Below are 20,316 nucleotides of genomic sequence, written 5' to 3' on the forward strand. Positions count from 1 at the left end.
ATTGCCCACTATTTTCTTAGACTATAAGAGTACGGTAGCACATGATTTTATTGTTAAAGATAAGGAGAAGAGACTTATTTACAACTTGGTATTTAGTAAAACTACTTGTCAGACTATTACCTTGCCTGCACCATCTTTGTTTAACATATATTCAGGCACATACCTCATCATGCTCGATGACATTTATGCATACTGGGAGCAGACACGGTCCCCAGAGCATGAGCCTGAGCCATCTCATGATCCATATAAGGAGTCTATTTATCAGTGGGATCCGCAGGAGCTCGCTAACCAGTGGCACCCCGAGGACCCTCCTCAGTACACCGGAGAGGACCACTTTGATCCATGGGCTTAGACCAACTTAGGCCAAAAGCCTAAGCTTGGGGGAGTACGTATTTCTCATCAACATTACATTCATGTTCACACACTCATTCTAGTTGTCGATGTTCATACTTTTTCATTGTATTATCCATGCTAGTTTATTTTATTTTCTTGCTTTCTTCTTGTGTGTTTGAAAAACCATGAGAAAAACCAAAAAAAATAGTTGTAGCTTTTAGCTACTTTACTTTCCATGCGTGTAGTAGTAGTATTAAAGAAAACCCAAAAAGATTTCTCATTCTTTTTCTTGTTGGGAGATTTCCCGTGTAAATAGTTTTTCTTGTTCTTTGAAATTCTGTCTTTTCTTTCGGGGTCGAGAGGAGCAGACCACGATGAAAATGATGAGTGGCTCATATTTGCATTATTGTTGATCTAACCAAGAGCCCGTATTACCTTGTCTTCTCCTTTGAATTAAATGTTTGCAGATTCTAGCTTAGTCCAATGCATGTGCACTATTATTATTATCCACACCGTTCGGTCATGAAAGTGAAAGGCAATAATGATGATATATGATGAAATGATTGAGATGAGAAAAGTTGGTATGAACTCGACCTGTCTTGTTTTTGTAAATATGATTAGTTCATCGTTCTTGATTCATCCCATTATGAATGAAACATGTTTGCAATGACAATTAGAGATTATAGTTACTCATGCCATGCTTAATTAGCTAGGAGTTTATAATGTTTTATCTTGCGTGTCAACATGCTATAAAATGGTTGTGATGTGGTATGATAGGGTGGTATTCTCGTTTGAATGATTCGAGTGGCTTGACTTGGCACATGTTTACGCATGTAGTTGAAACAAAATCAACATAACCTCCATGATATTTATGTTCATGGTGATTTATATCCTACTCATGCTTGCACTCATTGTTAGTTAATCCTAATGCATGTTCATGACTGTGTCGCTCTCTAGTTGGTTGCTTCCCAGCCTCTTTCTAGCCTTCACTTGTAGTAAGCGGGAATACTGCTTGTGCATCCACTTCCATACCTTCCTATATGCGGTATTTACCTGCCGTTCCAAGTAAATTTGCATGTGCCACACTCTAAACCTTCAAATGAAATTCTATTTTGTATGCTCGAATAGCTCATGTATGAACTAGGGCCGTATATATCTTCCATGCTAGGTGGGTTATTCTCACGATGAGTGGACTCCGCTCATCATTCATGAGAAAATGGCCGGTAACCGGGATGCCCAGTACCATGCTCAAATCAAATAAAAATAATTGCAAACAAAAATCCCCCAGGATTGTTGTTAGTTGGACGATACCCGTTGTTTCAGACCAGCCGTGGAATGTGCTCGTTGGTGGTGGGGGAGTATAAACTTTACCATTCTGTTTGGGAACCGCCTATAATATATGTAGCATGGAAGATATCGACATCTCTTGGTTGTTATGTTGACAATGAAAGTACGCCGCTCAAAATATTATTTATCTCTGTTTCAAAACTCGAGCTCTGGCACCTCTGCAAATCCCTGCTTCCCTCTATGAAGGGTCTATCTATTTACTTTTATGTTGAGTCATCATCCTCTTCTAAAAAAGCACTAGTTGGAGAGCACCGCTGTCATTTGTATGCATTTTTATTAATTTACATTGAGTATGACTGTGACTGGATCTCTTTCACCATGAATTATGATGTCTAGTCAGTCCTTGATCTTCAGGGGTGCACTGCATTTATGTTTTGCGGTATCAGAAAGGGCTAGAGAGATACCATTTTGTTATATCATATTATGATTATTTTGAGAAAGTGTTGTCATCCGAGATTTATTATTATTGCTCGCTAGTTGATTATGACATTGATATGAGCAAATGTGGTTAGTTCATAATCTTTGCTGAAAACCTAAATGTTGGCTTTACATATTTGCAACAACAAGATCAAACAGAGTGTGTAAAAGTTTTTCTTTATCACTTTCAGTTTGTGAACTGAATTGCTTGAGGACAAGCAAAGGTTTGAGCTTGGGGGAGTTGATACGTGTCAGGACCCCGATTCTATGCCACACCAATCTAGCATGTAGCACCTCATATCACTTTGCAACCTCACGCATGGTATTCCCACGGGTGTCGCCTTACCATGCCCGGGACCGTTTGCGCCTTTTGGCACACGTATATGATAGTGTCGCTAGCATCCATATGACAAAGAACCCGGGCTGACATGGCTAGTCGTGAACCCAAAGTGGCACTAACTTACAGGGACAGGCGTACATGACCCAGCATCGAACGTGTCGGTCATCAGCGAGTGAATCCGGGCTGTAGCAACTGGGCTAGCAGGACTCCGGTAAACCGGGCTGTAGCAGGCTAACAGGAATCCGGTAGACCCCGCGTCACATTTCCCCGAAGGGACAGACACAGGAGCGAAGAAGGACACATGCTGGCCAGCCTAAGTGTTCCGGAGCAGTAGCAAGCTACCAGGGCTCAGTGGAAGCACTAGGAGACATTTCCCGGTAAGAGAGGCTACTAAGGATAAACAACTAGATAGTCAGATCCCACACATAGCAATACATATTACACGTATGCATAACATGCAAGTATGTGCTGTACAACATGGCATCACAACATAACTCAACAACTCATATAGATAAGGCTCAAAGAGCCAGCATAGCATTTATTTCAAACAGGGGTCACATGACCCAACATTCAGAGCATACAAGCAACAAGCGGAAGTATTACATGTCTGAGTACAGACATCTACAAATGAAAAAGGCTGAAGAGCCTGACTATCTACAACATCCGATCAAGATCGTAGCTGAGGTACAAACTACTTGTCAAAGTCCACAAGAACACTAGTAAGACCGAAGTCTCTGCTGCAAAAACATAAATAAAGCAACATGAGTACAAAGGTACTCAACAAGACTTACATCAGATCCTATCATACATGCATTAGTATCAAGAGGGTAATGTGGGGTTTAGTTGCAGCAAGCCAGCTTTGACTCAGTGGCTATCCTGTTCTACGACTACGAGAAACTCTTGAGGTGAGACAACGTACACGAGTCCACTAATCACCACACAATACACTACTATGGATTCACCCCCGTCTCCCTACGAGAAGGCCATCCATAGCACTCACACTTGTCTTGAGCATTTTAGAGTATCCACTTCAAGTTGTCTATGTACCATGTAAGCATCCAAGAAGTCCATAACCGCGGACCCGGCTATTCGAATAGATCATGTTAACCCTGCAGGGGTGTACTTCTTCACACACACTCTCGCCACTTACCGCCATGTACACGTCATGTAACTCGGCAACCTTCAAGCGGAAGCCTGGCGAGGGTGTCGGCCACGACTTGACTAACCACACAAGACTCTAGTCCAGGTTTATCGCCTATTCGGTTTCCATCCGCAAGGAGATCCGGCCGGGGTTTCGCTCACGGCCCCAAACGATGTGTGCAGGGTTCCCGAGCCCACCATCCGGGTGCCACTTGGTACACCAGGCCACGTGTGCCTAGTCTGTCCCAAGCCCACCCCGTCGGGTGCCACTTGGTAGAAAAATAGCACTACCTACAAACACCAGAAACTAGTTGCAACTCCTGGACAGAGATCAAGTTGGTTAATAAGTCGAGAGGGCTTGGAGCGCCCGGAGCCTAATGTGTGGTAGTATCGAGTCATTGGACAACATACATAGAACTCGGTGCTTAAGGACGGTTCCAGTGAGACAACACACCATGTACTCCTGCATGGCCTCTCACCGCTACCTTTACCAAATCGTGTTCACACACTTCACTCTCAACATCAGAACAAGAGCACTGCACTCCAATTCATTCCTAATGAATCAGACCTGACACACTCTAAGAAATAGCAGACATAGCATGGTAGGAACACAACAATGGCTTCAATCAACTCCTACACATGCTAGTGGGTTTCAACTATTTACTGTGGCAATGACAGGTCATGCAGAGGAATGGGTTCAACTACCGCAGCACAAAGTACCAATTGAATCGTTGTTGTCCTAATGCAATAAATGAGAGCAGGAGCGAGAGAGTAGGATTGTATCAGAATGAACAAGGGGGTTTGCTTGCCTGGTAGATCAACAGAGGAGGCACTGCTTCACAGACAGGTACTCTGGAATGGTCTCCGGAGCAAGACCTATCGAGAAGGAACGGTGCCAACAATCAATACACAAGCATATGCAACAATATGATGCATGAACATGGCATGAATATGTGATGTTGTTTGAGCTAATGCAGCTAGCATTCATTTGGTTGAAGTCCATTTGAATCAAGAATTGAAATGCAACTCCAAGTTAAGTCTTTAATAAATGCCATTTTAGTGTTTCACCTATACAGTAGGTATAAGTTGGTTTGTCATGCATGAAACTAGAACAAATGGATAGATTGCATTTTTCTGATAATTTTTCATATATAAATTATTTCAATCTAAGCTACGGTTGAATTTCTATGATTTATTGAAGTTATAGCATTTTCTAGATTTTCCTGATTTATTTTAATACCAGAAAATGAATAACTGCATCAGCATTACAGAGGCATGACGCCAGCGAGTCAACCGTGGCTAACCGGGTCAAACCTGACGTGTGGGGTCCACACGTCGGTGTCATGGTTAGTTAACAGAGTTAATTAATCCTAACTACAAACCTAACTAAAAAGGATTAGTGGTGCTGGGGCCCAGTGTCAGTGTCAGGGGGTTAATTGAGCGTTGATTAGCACCTAACTAAGCAACCACGTCAGCCCGCCGGAGTCTTGGCCGGCGGTGACCAACAACACGGCGGCGACTCGCCGGACTTGCGCTACGAGCGGCGGCTGGACGCACGGAGACCACCGGGGCGTAGCCCATCGTCGTCCGCATCCAGGGGAGCATGTGGAAGGCTGCGGGGGCACCGGAGCTTGCCGGAGCGGAGCTCGGGGCACCGGCCGGAGTTCGGCGAGGAGGGGAGAAGGGGCTACGGTGCACGGCAGGGGCCGGGGTTGGTCGCGTTCGTCTCCTGGAGACGTGATGACCGTGGTGGCGTGCTCGGTTGCAAGTGCCCGAAGGTGTGGCTGCGGTGGCGACATGGCCGGTGGCGAGGTGCTATGGCCGTGGTGGGGAACGGAAGCTACGACGCGAGGACGGAGAAACGGAGAGAGAGGGACGGGGCAGGAGCTCACGACGGGCTCGACGGCGTCGACGGAGAGCTCGGGGACGTGCTGAAGACGGCGGGGCGGTGAAGACGATCTCCGGTGACCGGAGATGAAGATGGCGACAGCAACGGATCCACGGGGCGCTCCGGCTTGCGGGGCCCGGCGGAGGGCTTCAGGGCGAGGAGGTGGATCTCCTGCGCGTGTCAGAGAGGCGAGGGGGAGGCGGTGGCTACGGTGACAGCGAGCAGCAGCGACGGTGGCATTTGGCCATGCGTGTGGGAGAGAGACCAGGGGAGGGGGAGGAATGAGAGAGAGCGAGAGAGGTGCGGGTCGTCGTGGCGACGTCCAGGGAGGCCAGAGCGACGAGGGGGAGAAGCAGGAGGTGGCCGGGAGACGTGGCCACGGCCGGCTGTGGCGCAGCCACGCAGCAGCTCCTACTGGCAGGAGCTTAAAGAAGCTCCTGGCAGTTGGGCTGGGCCGCCTGCTGGCTGGGCCAGCCTGTTGGGCCACTGGGCCAGGCCAGGCTACATAGGGAGGTAAGCGCCAGGTAAGTCTCTTCTCCCTTTTATTTTTCTTTTCTATTTTTCTGACATTTGTTTTGATTTAATAATAATACTAAATCATTTTATTTCTTATGCCAATTTTTGCAGGAGCTAGTGGTATTATTCCAGAGCTCCTCATTAACTAGCATAATTTTTGGACAATGTTGTATATATATAACAATATATATCCAAAGCAAATATTTATTGCATTAATTCCAAATGCCCAAAATAAATATTTATTAGCTCCTAAAAATATTGGTTTGATTTTTATCTCTGTCCAATATTTTCATAGAGCAACATGAACATTTTCTTGGACCTTTTTGGAGCAATTTTTATCTAGGTCATTTCCAGAGATGATTCTGAGGGTTTCACAAATCCTCATTTCAAATTTAAATGGAATTTAAACATGATGCACACATGACTAGCTAGCCTCGAGCATACCAGAACTAGGGATGTGACAATACGTCTCGAACGTATCTACTTTTCCAAACACTTTTGCCCTTGTTTTGGACTCTAAGTTGCATGATTTAACTCGAACTAACCTGGACTGACGCTGTTTTCAGTAGAATTGCCATGTTGTTATTTTTGTGCAGAAATAAAAGTTCTCGGAATGACCTGAAACTTCACGGAGTCACGTTTTGGAATTAATAAAAAATATTGGGGAAAGAATCAACAGAAGGAGGGCCACACCCTATCCACGAGGGTGGAGGTCGTGCCCCTGCCTCATGGGCCCCCTGGACCTCCACCGTCCTCAACTCCAACTCTATATATTCATGTTCGGGGAGAAAAAAATCAGAGAGAAGGATTCATCAGGTTTTACGATATGGAGCCTCCGCCAAGCCCTGTTCTTCCTCAGGAGGGCTGACCTGGAGTCCGTTCGGGGCTCCGGAGAGGGGAATCCGTCACCATCGTCATCATCAACCATCCCCCATCACCAATTTCATGATGCTCACCATCGTGCGTGAGTAATCCCATCGTAGGCTTGCTGGACGGTGATGGGTTGGATGAGATTTACCATGTAATTGAGTTAGTTTTTTTTGACAAAAAGACTGTAAGGGAACCCCCTACAGTATAATTGGTGCAACAAACCCAAATTGCTAGTACCATGCCTTGAACCTGGGTGGGCGGAAAGGCATCAACCCCTTCCCACCAGTAGGCTATGCCTGGATGGGTGAGTTAGTTTTGTTGGGGTTTGATCCCTAGTATCCATTATGTTCTAAGATTGATGTTGCTATGACTTTGCCATGCTTAATGCTTGTCACTAGGGACCGAGTGTCATGATTTCAGATCTGAACCTATTATGTTTTCATGAATATATGTGAGTTCTTGATCCTATCTTGCAAGTTATAGTCACCTACTATGTGTTATGATCCGTCAAACCCCAGAGTGACAATAGTCGGGACACTTCCCGGTGATGACCGTAGTTTGAGGAGTTCATGTATTCACTAAGTGCTAATGCTTTGGTCCAGTACTCTATTAAAAGGAGGCCTTACTATCCCTTAGTTTCCATTAGGACCCCGCAGCCACGGGAGGGTAGGACAAAAGATGTCCAAGTTCTTTTCCATAAGCACGTATGACTATATTCAAAATACATGCCTACATTACATTGATGAACTGGAGCTAGTTCTATGTCACCCTATGTTATAACTGTCGCATGATGAATTACACCCGACATAATTATCCATCACTGATCCATTACCTATGAGCTAGTTTCATATTGATCTTTGCTAAGTTACTTCTCCGTGGCCATTGTTACGATTGCTATAAACTGCTACTGTTACTTTTGCCACCGCCGTTACTTCCATACTACTTTGCTACTAAATACATTGTTGTAGATATTAAGTCTTTCAGGTGTGGTTGAATTGACAACTTAGTTGCTAATACTTGAGTATATTCTTTGGCTCCCCTTGTGTCGAATAAATAAATTTGGGTTGAATACTCTACCCTCGAGCCCAGTGCCAGTTTCTGTTTTTCCTTGTTTTTTTAGTTTTACAAAAAAGGAATATCAAATGGAGTCCAAACGGAATAAAACTTTCGCCATGATTTTTCTTGGACCAGGAGGCATCCACAGAGCTTGGAGAGGGGGTCAGAAGAGTCCCGAGGACTCCAGAAGACCTGAGGCTGCGCCCGGGGAGGGGGCACCTCCCGGGCTTGTGGGCCCCACAGGACTCCTCCAACCCTAATTTTTGCTCTATAAATTCCCAAATATTCCCAAACGACCAGAAGCCTCCACCAAAATACTTTGTTGCCGTCGCATGCCTCTGTTCCCATGAGATCCCATCTTGGGGCCTTTTCTGGCACCCTGCCGGAGGGGGATTCCATCACGGAGGGCATCTACATCAACTCTATTACCCTTCCAATGAAGCTTGAGTAGTTTACCACAGACCTACAGGGCCATAGCTAGTAGCTAGATGGATTCTTCTCTCTCTATGATCTTCAATACCATGTTCTCCTCGATGTTCTTGGAGTTCTATCTCATGTAATATTCTTTTGCGGTGTGTTTGTCGAGATCCGATGAATTGTGGATTTATGATCAGATTATTTATGAATATTATTTGAGTCTTTTCTGAATTCTTATATGAATGATCAAATATCTTTGTATTTCTCTTCGAATTATCGGTTTGGTTTGACCAACTAGATTGGTTCTTCTTGCAATGGGAGAAGTGCTTAATTTTGGGTTCAATCTTGTAGTGTCCTCACCCAGTGACATAGTAGGGGTAGCGAGGCACGTATCGTATTGTTTCCATCAAGTGTAAAAAGATGGGGTTTTCATCATATTGCTTGAGTTTATCCCTCTACATCATGTCTTCATACTTAAGGCGTTACTCCCTTCTTATGAACTTAATACTCTAGATGCATGTTGGATAGTAGTCGATGTGTGGAGTAATAGTAGTAGATGCAGGCAAAGTCGGTCTATGTGCCTTGGATATCGTCATAACTTTGCGCTTTTCTATCAATTGCTCGACAATAATTTGTTAACACCATAATATTTTCTTTCAAGAGAGAAGCCTCTAGTGAAACCTATGGCCCCTGGGTCTATTTTCCATCATATATTTTCAGATCTATAAACAAAAACAACCAAAAAATAATGTGCTACAATGTATTTGTTTTACATTTTAGCAATCTTCTATATCTATCTCTATCAGATCTGATCCTTGCAAGTGACCGTGAAGGGATTGACAACCCCTTTATTGCGTTGGGTGCAAGTGTTTGATTGTTTGTGTAGGTGCATAGATTGGAGACTTGCGTGTACCTCCTACTGGATTGATACCTTGGTTCTCAAACCGAGGGAAATACTTATCTCTACTTTGCTGCATCACCCTTTCCTCTTCAAGGGAAAAACCAACGCAAGCTCAAGAAGTAGCAGGAAGAATTTTTGGCGGCGTTGCCGGGGAGGATCTACATCAAGCCTACCAAGTACCCATCATAAACTCTCATCTCTTGCATTACATTATTTTCCATTTGCCTCTCATTTTCCTCTCCCCTAGTTCTAAAACATTTTCAGAAAAATACAAAAAGATTTGCCTTTTTGTTCACCCTTCTTTTGTTCGTCTTTTAGTTTGCTTTTTGTTTGTCCGTTTGCTAGATTGGTTTCTTGCCATCATGTCTTAATCTGGAGAGGTTATCATTGAAATTTTTTAGAATCTTGCTAGCACAAATCTTGAGGAAAAACTTGGATCTTGTTCTTTATATCGTGAAACTTAAACTCCCCCTAATTATAAGGCTGATACTTTTCATGTGGGAGACGGTAATATTATCAGAAAAAGCATTATTCAAGAATTCTTTAATTGTATGGGAACTTTTCATATTAATAAAAGATATCCTTCTTGATACAAATTGCTATGCGGATGCCATTGTCATGCTTATTGATAAACTAGAAAGAAAATTTGTGCACATCCACCCCGCTCTGCAAAAGGTGTTTTATGAACTTCCCAATATTCATCATCCTAAGGCTAAAAAGATTGCCACCATCATCCTTATGCAGGAATTTGATTTTATAATACAAGGGCTAGGGAAAATTTTGTTTTCTACAATAAAGATATTGAACATCCTCCGATAGAAGAAATTCTCCATGATAAAGAAACTTTGTGTAGCTTGGAATCTAGAGATTATCAGTCTTACAATGACAACCTCAGGAGGAGAGTTCCCTACTTAGAAATTACTCAAACCCTTTACCTTGAGAATTTTGACAAGTTTGGTTGGATAACTAGGGGAATTTATGTAGGATTTAATGATGATTGGTTGAAATAAATGACTAGGGAACCCGTTCAAAATGACATACGTATTTTATATGATGATATATATGGTGATGATCCAAACTATGGATTTATGAATATCAAAATCACTAATCAGAGCCCTCTTCATGAATTAAGTTCACCTACTAAAAGGGAACGAAAAGAAAACATGGATTTGTTAAGAAAAGTTTTGGAAGATTTGATTAAGAAGGAGTTGCATGACAATACCTAGATCTATGTTTTCTGCCTAGCTAGGGGCGTTAAACAATAGCGCTTGTTAGGAGGCAACTCAATTTTATTTTTTGTGTTTTTAGTTTTTGGTTGTGTTTTTCAATAATTACACATTATTACCTCTGTAGTAATTATGTTTTGGTGTTTTAGTTAGTGTTTGAGTGAAGCAAGATCTTTGGGATGGTTTGGTGATAGTTGATTTGATCTTGCTGAAAAACAAAAACTTTTGCGCCCGGTAAAACAATTTTAAGAACTCACAGAAGCATGATTTTGATCTGAATGTTTTACACAAGATTGATATACAAATTTCATAGATTGTCCTAATTTTTCAGAATTTTTGGTGTTACATAAGTATACTAAGTGTTCAGATTGCTCCAGACTGTTCTGTTTTTGACAGATTATATTTTCTATGTGTTGTTTGCTTATTTTGATGAATCTATGGGTAATATTGGGGGGTATGAAGCATGGAGAAATTGGAATACAATAGATATTACACCAATATAGATAAACAACAAGTTCACAACAGTACCTAAAGTGGTGGTTTATTTTATTATGCTAATAGATCTCATGAGTTTTCATTTGAGTTTTGTGTTGTGAAGTTTTCAAGTTTTGGGTAAAGATTTGATGGACTATGGACTAAGGAGTGGCAAGAGCCTAAGCTTGGGGATGCACAAGGCACCCCAAGGTAATATTCAAGGACAACCAAGCATCTAAGCTTGGGGATGCCCCGGATGGCATCCCCTATTTCGTCTTCAATCCATAGGTAAATTTACTTGAGGCTATATTTTTATTCACCACATGATATGTGTTTTTCTTGGAGCGTCTTGTATGATATGAGTCTTTGATTTTTAGTTTTACACAATCATCCTTGCTGTACACACCTTTTGGGAGGGACACGCATGAATCATGAATTTATTAGAATACTCTATGTGCTTCACTTATATCTTTTCAGCTAGGCAATTTTGCTATAATGCTTCACTTATATCTTTTTAGAGCACGGCGGTGGATTTATTTTTTAGAAATTGTTGAACTCTCATGATTCACTTATATTATTTGGGGAGTCTTTAAACAACATGGTAATTTGCTTAGGTTATGAATTTAGTCCTAATCTGATGGGCATCCAAGAAGGATATAATAAAATTTTCATATAAAGAGCATTGAATACTATGAGAAGTTTGATTCCTTATGATTGTTTTGAGGTATAAGGATGGTGATATTAGAGTCATGCTAGTGAGTAATTGTGGATTGGTATAAATACTTGTGTTAAAGTTTGTGATTCCCGTAGCATGCACGTATGGTGAACCATTATGTGATGAAGTCGGAGCATGATTTATTTTTTGATTGTCATCCTTTGTGTGGAGGTCGGGAGCGCATGATGGTTAACTCCTACCATCCTCTCCCCTAGGAGCATGAATCTAGTACATTGTTTCGATGACTAATATTTTTTCGCAACAAGTATGTGAGTTCCTTATGACTAATGTTGAGTCCATGGATTATACACACTCTCACCCTTCCACCATTGATAGCCTCTCTAGTACGGCGCAACTTTCACCGGAGCATTAAACCCACCATCTACCCTTCCTCAAAACAGCCACCATACCTACCTATTATGCCATTTCCATAGCCATTCCAAGATATATTGCCATGCAACTTCCACTATTCCATTTATTATGACATGCCCCATCATTGTCATATTGCTTTTCATGTTCATGTAGTTGACATAGTATTTGTGGCAAGGCCAACATTCATAATTTTTATACATGTCTGAAAGCACAAGTGCTCGCTGGGTGATTTTGGTAATTTATGTCAACATATCCTTTGTTGGACTAATAATTTTACCTAGTACATTTGAGATAAAGTTCAAAAATGAAGTGGCATGGACTAGAAGATGTGGAACCCCTTCAAGACGCTAAGGACAAAGGATTGGCTCAAGCTCAAAGCACAAGACTCTACATTATCTATTTTAGTTATCCAAGATCACATTGAGTCTATAGGAGAAGCCAATACTACCAAGAGGGGATGAGGTGTTGCTTAATGTCTTGCTTGCTCAAAGTGCTTAGTGATATACTCTAAAGCCCTCAACCACTCTCTCATATCCACATATGACCCAAACCAAAAGTCCAACTCGGCCCCACCGATTCTATCTATCCGGCGCCACCAAGTTCAGATGTGATACCTACTGCCACAAAACCCTAATCAAGCCGGTCTCACCGATAGGGATCTCGGTCTCACCGAGATGGGATTATAATCTCTCTGTATGTACCCATTACCAAAATTGGTCCCACCGAGTTTGTGTAATCGGTCCTACCGAGATTGCAATGCAAACTCTTTGTTTCCTTTTCGTAACGTTTCGGTCCAACCGAGATGAGCGAATCGGTCCCACCGAGTTTGCCTGACCAACTCTCTGGTTAGCTTATTACCAAAATTGGTCTCACCGAGTTTGTGTAATCGGTCTCACCAAGATTATGTTATGCCCTAACCCTAACCATATCGATCCCACCGAGTTGACATGTCGGTCCCATCGAAAATCCTAATGGTCTCATTATTTGCTAAATCGGTTCGACCGAGTTTCACGATTCGGTCCCACCGAGATTGGTAAGTTGTGTGTAACGGTTAGATTTTGTGTGGAGGCTATATATACCCCTCCACCCACTCTTCATTCGTGGAGAGAGCCATCAGAACACGCCTACACTTCCAACATACATTTTCTGAGAGAGAACCACCTACACTTGTGTTGAGGTCAAGATATTCCATTCCTACCATATGAATCTTGATCTCTAGCCTTCCCCAAGTTGCTTTCCACTCAAATCTTCTTTCCACCAAATCCAAATCCTGTGAGAGAGAGAGTTGAGTGTTGGGTATACTATGATTTGAAGCACAAGAGCAAGGAGTTCATCATCAACACACCATTTGTTACTTCTCGGAGAGTGGTGTCTCCTAGATTGGCTAGGTGTCACTTGGGAGCCTCTGACAAGATTGTGGAGTTGAACCAAGGGGTTTGTAAGGGCAAGGACATCGCCTACTTCGTGAAGATCTACCCTAGTGAGGCAAGTCCTTCATGGGCGACGACCATGGTGGGATAGACAAGATTGCTTCTTCGTGGACCCTTCGTGGGTGGAGCCCTCCATGTACTCGCGCAGCCGTTACCCTTCGTGGGTTGAAGTCTCCATCAACGTGGATGTACGATAGCACCACCTATCGGAACCACGACAAAAACATCTGTGTCTCCAATTGCGTTTGTACACTCCAATCCCATCCCTTTACATTCTTGCAAGTTGCATGCTTTACTTTCCGCTGCTCATATACTCTTTGCATGCTTGCTTGTTATGTATAGTGAATGTTAAACTTGTGCCAAAAATCCACTTAAATTTAAAGAAATTAAAAACTGCAACTTTTCTCACTTAGTGTCTAATCACCCCCCCTCTAGACACCTCTTCCTGATCCTTTCAATTGGTATCAGAGCATTTGTCTCCATTGCTTTGGTTTAAACACCATTGGAGGAAGATGGATGAGTCTACTTTGGGGAGTCTTAGACATAGAGTGCCTATGCTTGATGGAGAGTACTTTTATGAGTGAAAAGATGAGATTCTTGTGATTTTCACTGAATATCATTTTCACAAGTACATTACTAGCCCTTGTGCATCTCATGTTGATCCCATGCATCCTACTCTTGACGAGTCAATTGACATGATTTGCAATCTTAGAACTATTGATCTTATCACTAGAGGTGTGCCTAGAAACTTGATAGCTTGCTTGCCTACTCTTAAGTGTGCCTACACCATATGGAAATTTCTTGAGGAACATTTTCCAAATTATTCCTTGAAAAATCTAGATGAAATTCTCCATAAGTCTATTGCCTTGAGTAAGATGAATTCCAATGATCCTATGTTTGGTGATTGTCTATTTGAGCTTACAAATCTTATGCGTGCCAAAGGAGATGTTGGAATTATTAGCGATATTATTTCCGAAGGTACTAGAATTCATAAAGAAGATCATTGTCAAACTCGCTCTAACGAATCACCCTCTCAAGGAATTGATCCACCACATGACGATGTTGAACATGGATACTATGATGAGGATGATGATAGTTACTTTGATCTTGATGATGCAATGAGACACTTTGGTCTTATGGAAAATCTTCGGGGATATATGGCATGAGGAAAGGAATGGGTTCTTGATAGTGGATGTACTGATCAAATGACTGGAGATAAAGATATGTTTCGTGAGCTTGCTGAAAACGATAGCCCTTGAAAGTATGTTACTTTTGGTGATAACTCAAAGGGTAAGGTGGTTGGCCTCGGTAAGGTGGCCATCTCACATGATAGCTCCATACAAAATGTCATGCTCGTTGAATCTCTTGGATATAATTTACTTTCAATATCTAGACTTGTTGATTTCGGTTTCATTGTCCTATTTACTGAAGTAGATTGCCAAGTGTTTCGAAGAGACAATCATAAAATGGTCTTTGCCGGTATATGTAGAGGTGATCTTTACATTGTTGATTTCACTAAAAAGGCTCAACCTAGAACTTGTTTTATTGCTAAATCCTCTAAAGGTTGGTTATGGCATAGACGATTAGGTCATGTGGGCATGCAAAACCTTGACAAGCTTATTAAAGGTAATCATATCCTTGGCGTTAACAATGTCATATTTGATAAGGATAGACTTTGCAGCGCTTGTCAAGCAGGTAAATAGGTTGGAGGAAGGCATCCCGTGAAGAACATCATGACCACAAGGAGGCCACTCGAGCTACTTCACATGGATCTTTTTGGTCCCAACGCTTACAGAAGTCTCGGTGGAAATTCTTTTGGTCTATTTATAGTTGATGATTTCAAGATTTATATGGGTGTTCTTTCTCAATGAGAAATCGTAGGTCCAAAAGAACTTCAAAAACTTCGCTAGGAAGGCCCAAAATCAATTTTAAGTGAAGATGTAGAAGGTTCACAGCGACAACGGAACGGAGTTCAAGAACGCAAATGTGGACACCTTTCTTGACGAAGAAGGGATTTCACGTGAGTTCTCGGCTACATACACACCTCAACAAAATGGAGTTGTTGAGAGGAAGAACCGGACGCTCATCGAAATGGCGAGAATGATGCTTGATGAGTACAAGACGCCGAAGCACTTTTGGGCGGAAGCGGTTGAGACAGCTTGTCATGCAACAAATCGCTTGTATCTTCACAAGCTACTCAGCAAGACGGCATACAAACTCCTCACCGGTAACAAAACCCAAGTTGGATACTTTCGAGTATTCGGCTCAAAATGCTACATTCTTGATAAGCATCGTCGTTCTAAATTTGCTCCTAAATCTCATGAAGGTTTCCTACTTGTTTATGGCTCAAACTGTCACACTTACCGCGTCTACAATAATTTTACCTGAAAGGTTGAAGAGACAGTAGATGTGAAGTTTGATGAATCTAACGGCACGCAAGTAGAGCAATTTCCAATTGATGAGGAGACAAAGACCCTTCGGAAGCAATCAAGACTTGTCTATTGGCAAGATTCGTCCAACGGAGGTGAAGGAGGGTACCTCGTTCGTCCAAGTGGAAGCTTCCACCTCACGACAAGGTGAACCAAGAGTTGATACGGAAGCATCCACAAGTGGGACACACCAAGACGAAGAAAACGAGGAAGCACACCAAGATGAACATCAACAACCTCCTTCTCCACCACGACAAGAGAACGACAACGTCAACAATGAAGAAGGCCAAGAAGAAGAACCAGATGAAGAAGATGTTCCACCAATATCCAAGCAAAAGCTTTCACGAGTTCAAGCAAGAGTCGCCAGAGACCATCCCGTCGAGCAAATCTACAATGATATCCAAACCGGGAGAATCACTCGCTCTAAAACTCGTTTAGCTAACTTTTGTGAACACTATTCATTCATCTCTAGCATTGAACCTATGAAGGTTGAGGAAGCATTGGAAGATCCGGATTGGATAAACGCCATGCATGAAGAGCTACACAACTTTGAGAGAAATCAAGTTTGGACATTGGCTGAGAAGCCCGACAACAACCACAACATCATCAGTACCAAATGAATGTTTCGCAACAAGCAAGATGAAGATGGACAGGTAGTTCGCAACAAAGTACGTCTAGTCGCCCAAGGCTACACCCAAGTCGAAGGTATGGACTATGGTGAGACATACGCTCCCGTTGCTAGACTTGAGTCCATTCGCATCTTACTTGCCTATGCTAATCACCATGATATCACCTTGTACCAAATGGACACTAAAACTGCTTTTCTAAATGGTGAAATAGAGGAGGAAGTTTATGTTAAGCAACCTCCCGGCTTTGTCAATCCTAAGAAACTTAATCATGTTTACAAACTTCACAAAGCTCTTTTATGGTCTTAAACAAGCTCCTAGAGCATGGTATAAATGCTTGACCAAGTTCCTTATTGAAAAAGGCTTTGAAATTGGAAAAAATGATTCTACTCTTTTTACTAAAAGGGTTAATGGAGAACTATTTGTCTTCCAAATCTATGTTGATGATATTATATTTGATTCGACTAACCCTCACTTTGGTGAGAAGTTTGGAAAGGTAATGTCAGAGAAGTTTGAGATGTCTATGATGAGTGAACTCAAATTCTTTCTTGGTTTGCAAATCAAGCAAACTAAGGAAGGTACCTTTGTCTCTCAAACAAAGTACACCAAGGACTTATTCAAGAAGTTCAATATGCAAGAATGCAAAAGGTATGACTACACCCATGCCTACTAGTGGACATCTTGATTTGACCAAAGATGGTGAACCGGTTGATCAAAAGGTTTCTCGCTCTATGATTGGTTCATTGTTATATCTATGTGCTTCACGTCCCGATATTATGCTAAGTGTGTGCATGTGTGCACGATATCAAGCGGACCCTAAAGAATGTCATCTTAAGGCCATGAAAAGAATAGTGAGATACTTAATTCATACACCAAATTTTGGCATTTGGTATCCAAAGAGGGCCTATTTCAATCTCGTTGGCTACTCTGTCTCGAACTATGCCAGTGACAAGGTTGATAGAAAGTCCACTTCGGGTAGATCTCTTGTGTCTTGGTCTTCCAAGAAACAAAACTTGGTATCCTTATCCACCGCCGAAGCGGAATACATTGCCGCTGGTTCATGTTGTGCTCAATTACTTTGGATGACCCAAACTCTTAAGGATTATGGGATATATGTGAAACATGTTCCATTACTTTGTGACAATGAAAGTGCTATCAAGATTGCTCACAATCCTGTGCAACATTCTCGAACTAAGCATATTGAAGTTCGTCATCATTTCATTTGAGATCATGTTGCCAAAGGGGACATTAATCTTAAGCATGTTCACACCGATAAACAATTAGCGGATATATTCACTAAACCACTTGATGAGAAAGTGTTTTGCATGTTAATAGCTTAATTGAACATCATTCATGCTTCAAACTTGGAGTAGCAACTCCATTTGGATACATGCAAGGCATGAGCCCATGACTAATCCTTGATATTCTTCTCATGTTGCTATTTAAATGTCTTGGATATATTTGCACCCTTGCATGCTATCTAACCCTTGTAGGTACTTGGATGAATCTAAATCTATGAGATTGCAACACACTCACATCTTGAGCAAATCTCTACATCACCAAGTCTCTACACTATGGTGGTTGAAGACAAGGAAGCACGAAACCCTTCTAACATATCCTTTGACAAATTCTATTTTGAGCTTTATGATTGTCATTTTGGATAGACAAGTGCTCTTCCTTGGAAAACTAACCCATGTAGGTAGATGAACTGAAATTCCAAGTGGCGCTCCCAACTCTTGATGAGCTACATCAACTTTGAGGAATCCACACAAGTTCAACTAAGTGATCAGGATCAACACCACCACCCAAGGTATGTTATTCCATCTTAGAGAAGCTTTACTCCAAGTCATGAGTCAAAGCAACTCAACAAGATGTGAATAAATCAAAATGCTTAAATGAAAAATGGTAACCCCATTTTGAGCTTAAACGATGAGTATGACCTATGATCAAGTGATCTCACTTGACTCCTATGTCAATATACTCTAACATAGGTGACTTTGTCGCCGACCAATTCTAGATGAAGTTCTCTTGTGTTCTTTCATGAGCTCTTGCATTTGTCTCATGCATATTTGTTTTCCCTTTCAAAAAAAAACTTCATCTAGATTTCTTTTTTTTTGTGTTCTGCATACCCTGCATCCAATTCCTTGCAAATCCTTGTGAGATCTTACTTGTCTAGTGAGCTGAGGTGACAAGTGTTTTCTCTGTCATGAACTCGGTCACACCGGTCTGTTGTGTTCGGTCCAACCAAAACCTTTCGATGCAACCGAAGCACGCAACTCGGTGCCACCGATTTCACAGCAGGAAAGACATCTTGCCACTTGTTCCTGTATTCCTTTTTTGATCCAGCTCCACTCAATGAATCTTGTCCTCTACCAGCATCACTTTCGCTTGACTGCTTTGCTTTTGTGCCTCAAGGACCAAACCCATTTGTAACAAAATTCCAGAAGGACCCTTCTTGGAAATTGATGTCAAAGGGGGGAGAGAGATCACATCAAAGCTTAATCATATCTATAGGGGGGAAAATACTCAGGGGGAGAGAGAATAATCTTCAAAGACCCCAGATGCTTGCTGTTCAAGAGGAGAGAAGCCACATGTCTTTAAGATGGGAAAACCATGTTCATATTTGATTGCATTAAGATCTGTTTTCTTTTTTCTTTGCTCTAATTTTCTGTCCCCTATCTTCTCCCAGTATCCCATACTAGATTCAGGGGGAGCAAGACATCTAAGGGAAGGAAATCCTTGAATTCATTGCATATCTTTACCTTTGGGGAAATGACTATATCTATGGAGTGCTCAGTACTCACTCTCTACATGTCATCCCGGTCTAGGTACTCTTGTGGTTTCTTTTGTTTGCTCTGGCTAGTAGGTGCATCTGTGTTGTCTAACCTTGTTTACGCAGGTTCATTCCATCCTAAGCCAACTCAAGACCACAAGGTAAGTATATGCATCACAGTCACGTGTATGAGTAATTCTTGCTGATGTACATACTGTTTGCAAGAAGCACTCATGAGCATGAAGGTACATTTCCCATATTCATATCTTTTGCTCTGATGCATATAGCGAAGATACATGTAACACATTGCTTACTCCGTCATCACTAAAAAAATACACTACCGTGATGATACGTGTTTGTCACAGTAGGTCGCGTTTTTGTCATGCATGTACATCCATGACAAATTTATGACAGAATCAAGATAGTCATACCCGTGCTGTCGTAGAAGTGTTCCATGATATTACCAAAATTATCATCACGGAAGTGTCCGCTTCCATGACGATAAATCGCGCGTCACAGAAGTGCTTTCGTCAAGGGTGACCGACACGTGGCGTCCACCATAACGGAACGCCGTTAAGCTATCGGGTCGGGTTTTGGATCCGGTAACCCGTTAAGCTGGAGGAAACACGTGTCGGCTCACCGTTGGGACAAATGTCATCCACTCATTGGACAGAAGGCTCCTATGATACGTCGACACGTGGCACGGCCCAACAGAGGCCCATTCCTGTGAAAAGGCCGGCTCGTTTGACTTGGTCAAAAGGTGGCGGGCCGGCCCATGTAAATCCTGTTAACGGCCTGTTCGCATATAGCCCATTTACAACCCGCTAACCCAAGGCCCGTTACGCCCTATCCGAATTAGGCCCAATAGCGTCATCTGGGCCACCCAATATGACTCCAGCCGGTTTTCACTTCTGGCCCATGTATGGCCCATGACGTCGTTCGGCCCATATGAGGCCCTATGTAATTCTTGGCCTATTAACGGCCCGTGGTGAAACTGGCCCGTAATGAACAGTGTATTACTTTACACCCATTAACGGCCCGTGGTG

Source organism: Triticum dicoccoides, chromosome 3B, assembly GCF_002162155.2.
Source record: "Triticum dicoccoides isolate Atlit2015 ecotype Zavitan chromosome 3B, WEW_v2.0, whole genome shotgun sequence".
Lineage (NCBI taxonomy): Eukaryota > Viridiplantae > Streptophyta > Magnoliopsida > Poales > Poaceae > Triticum > Triticum dicoccoides.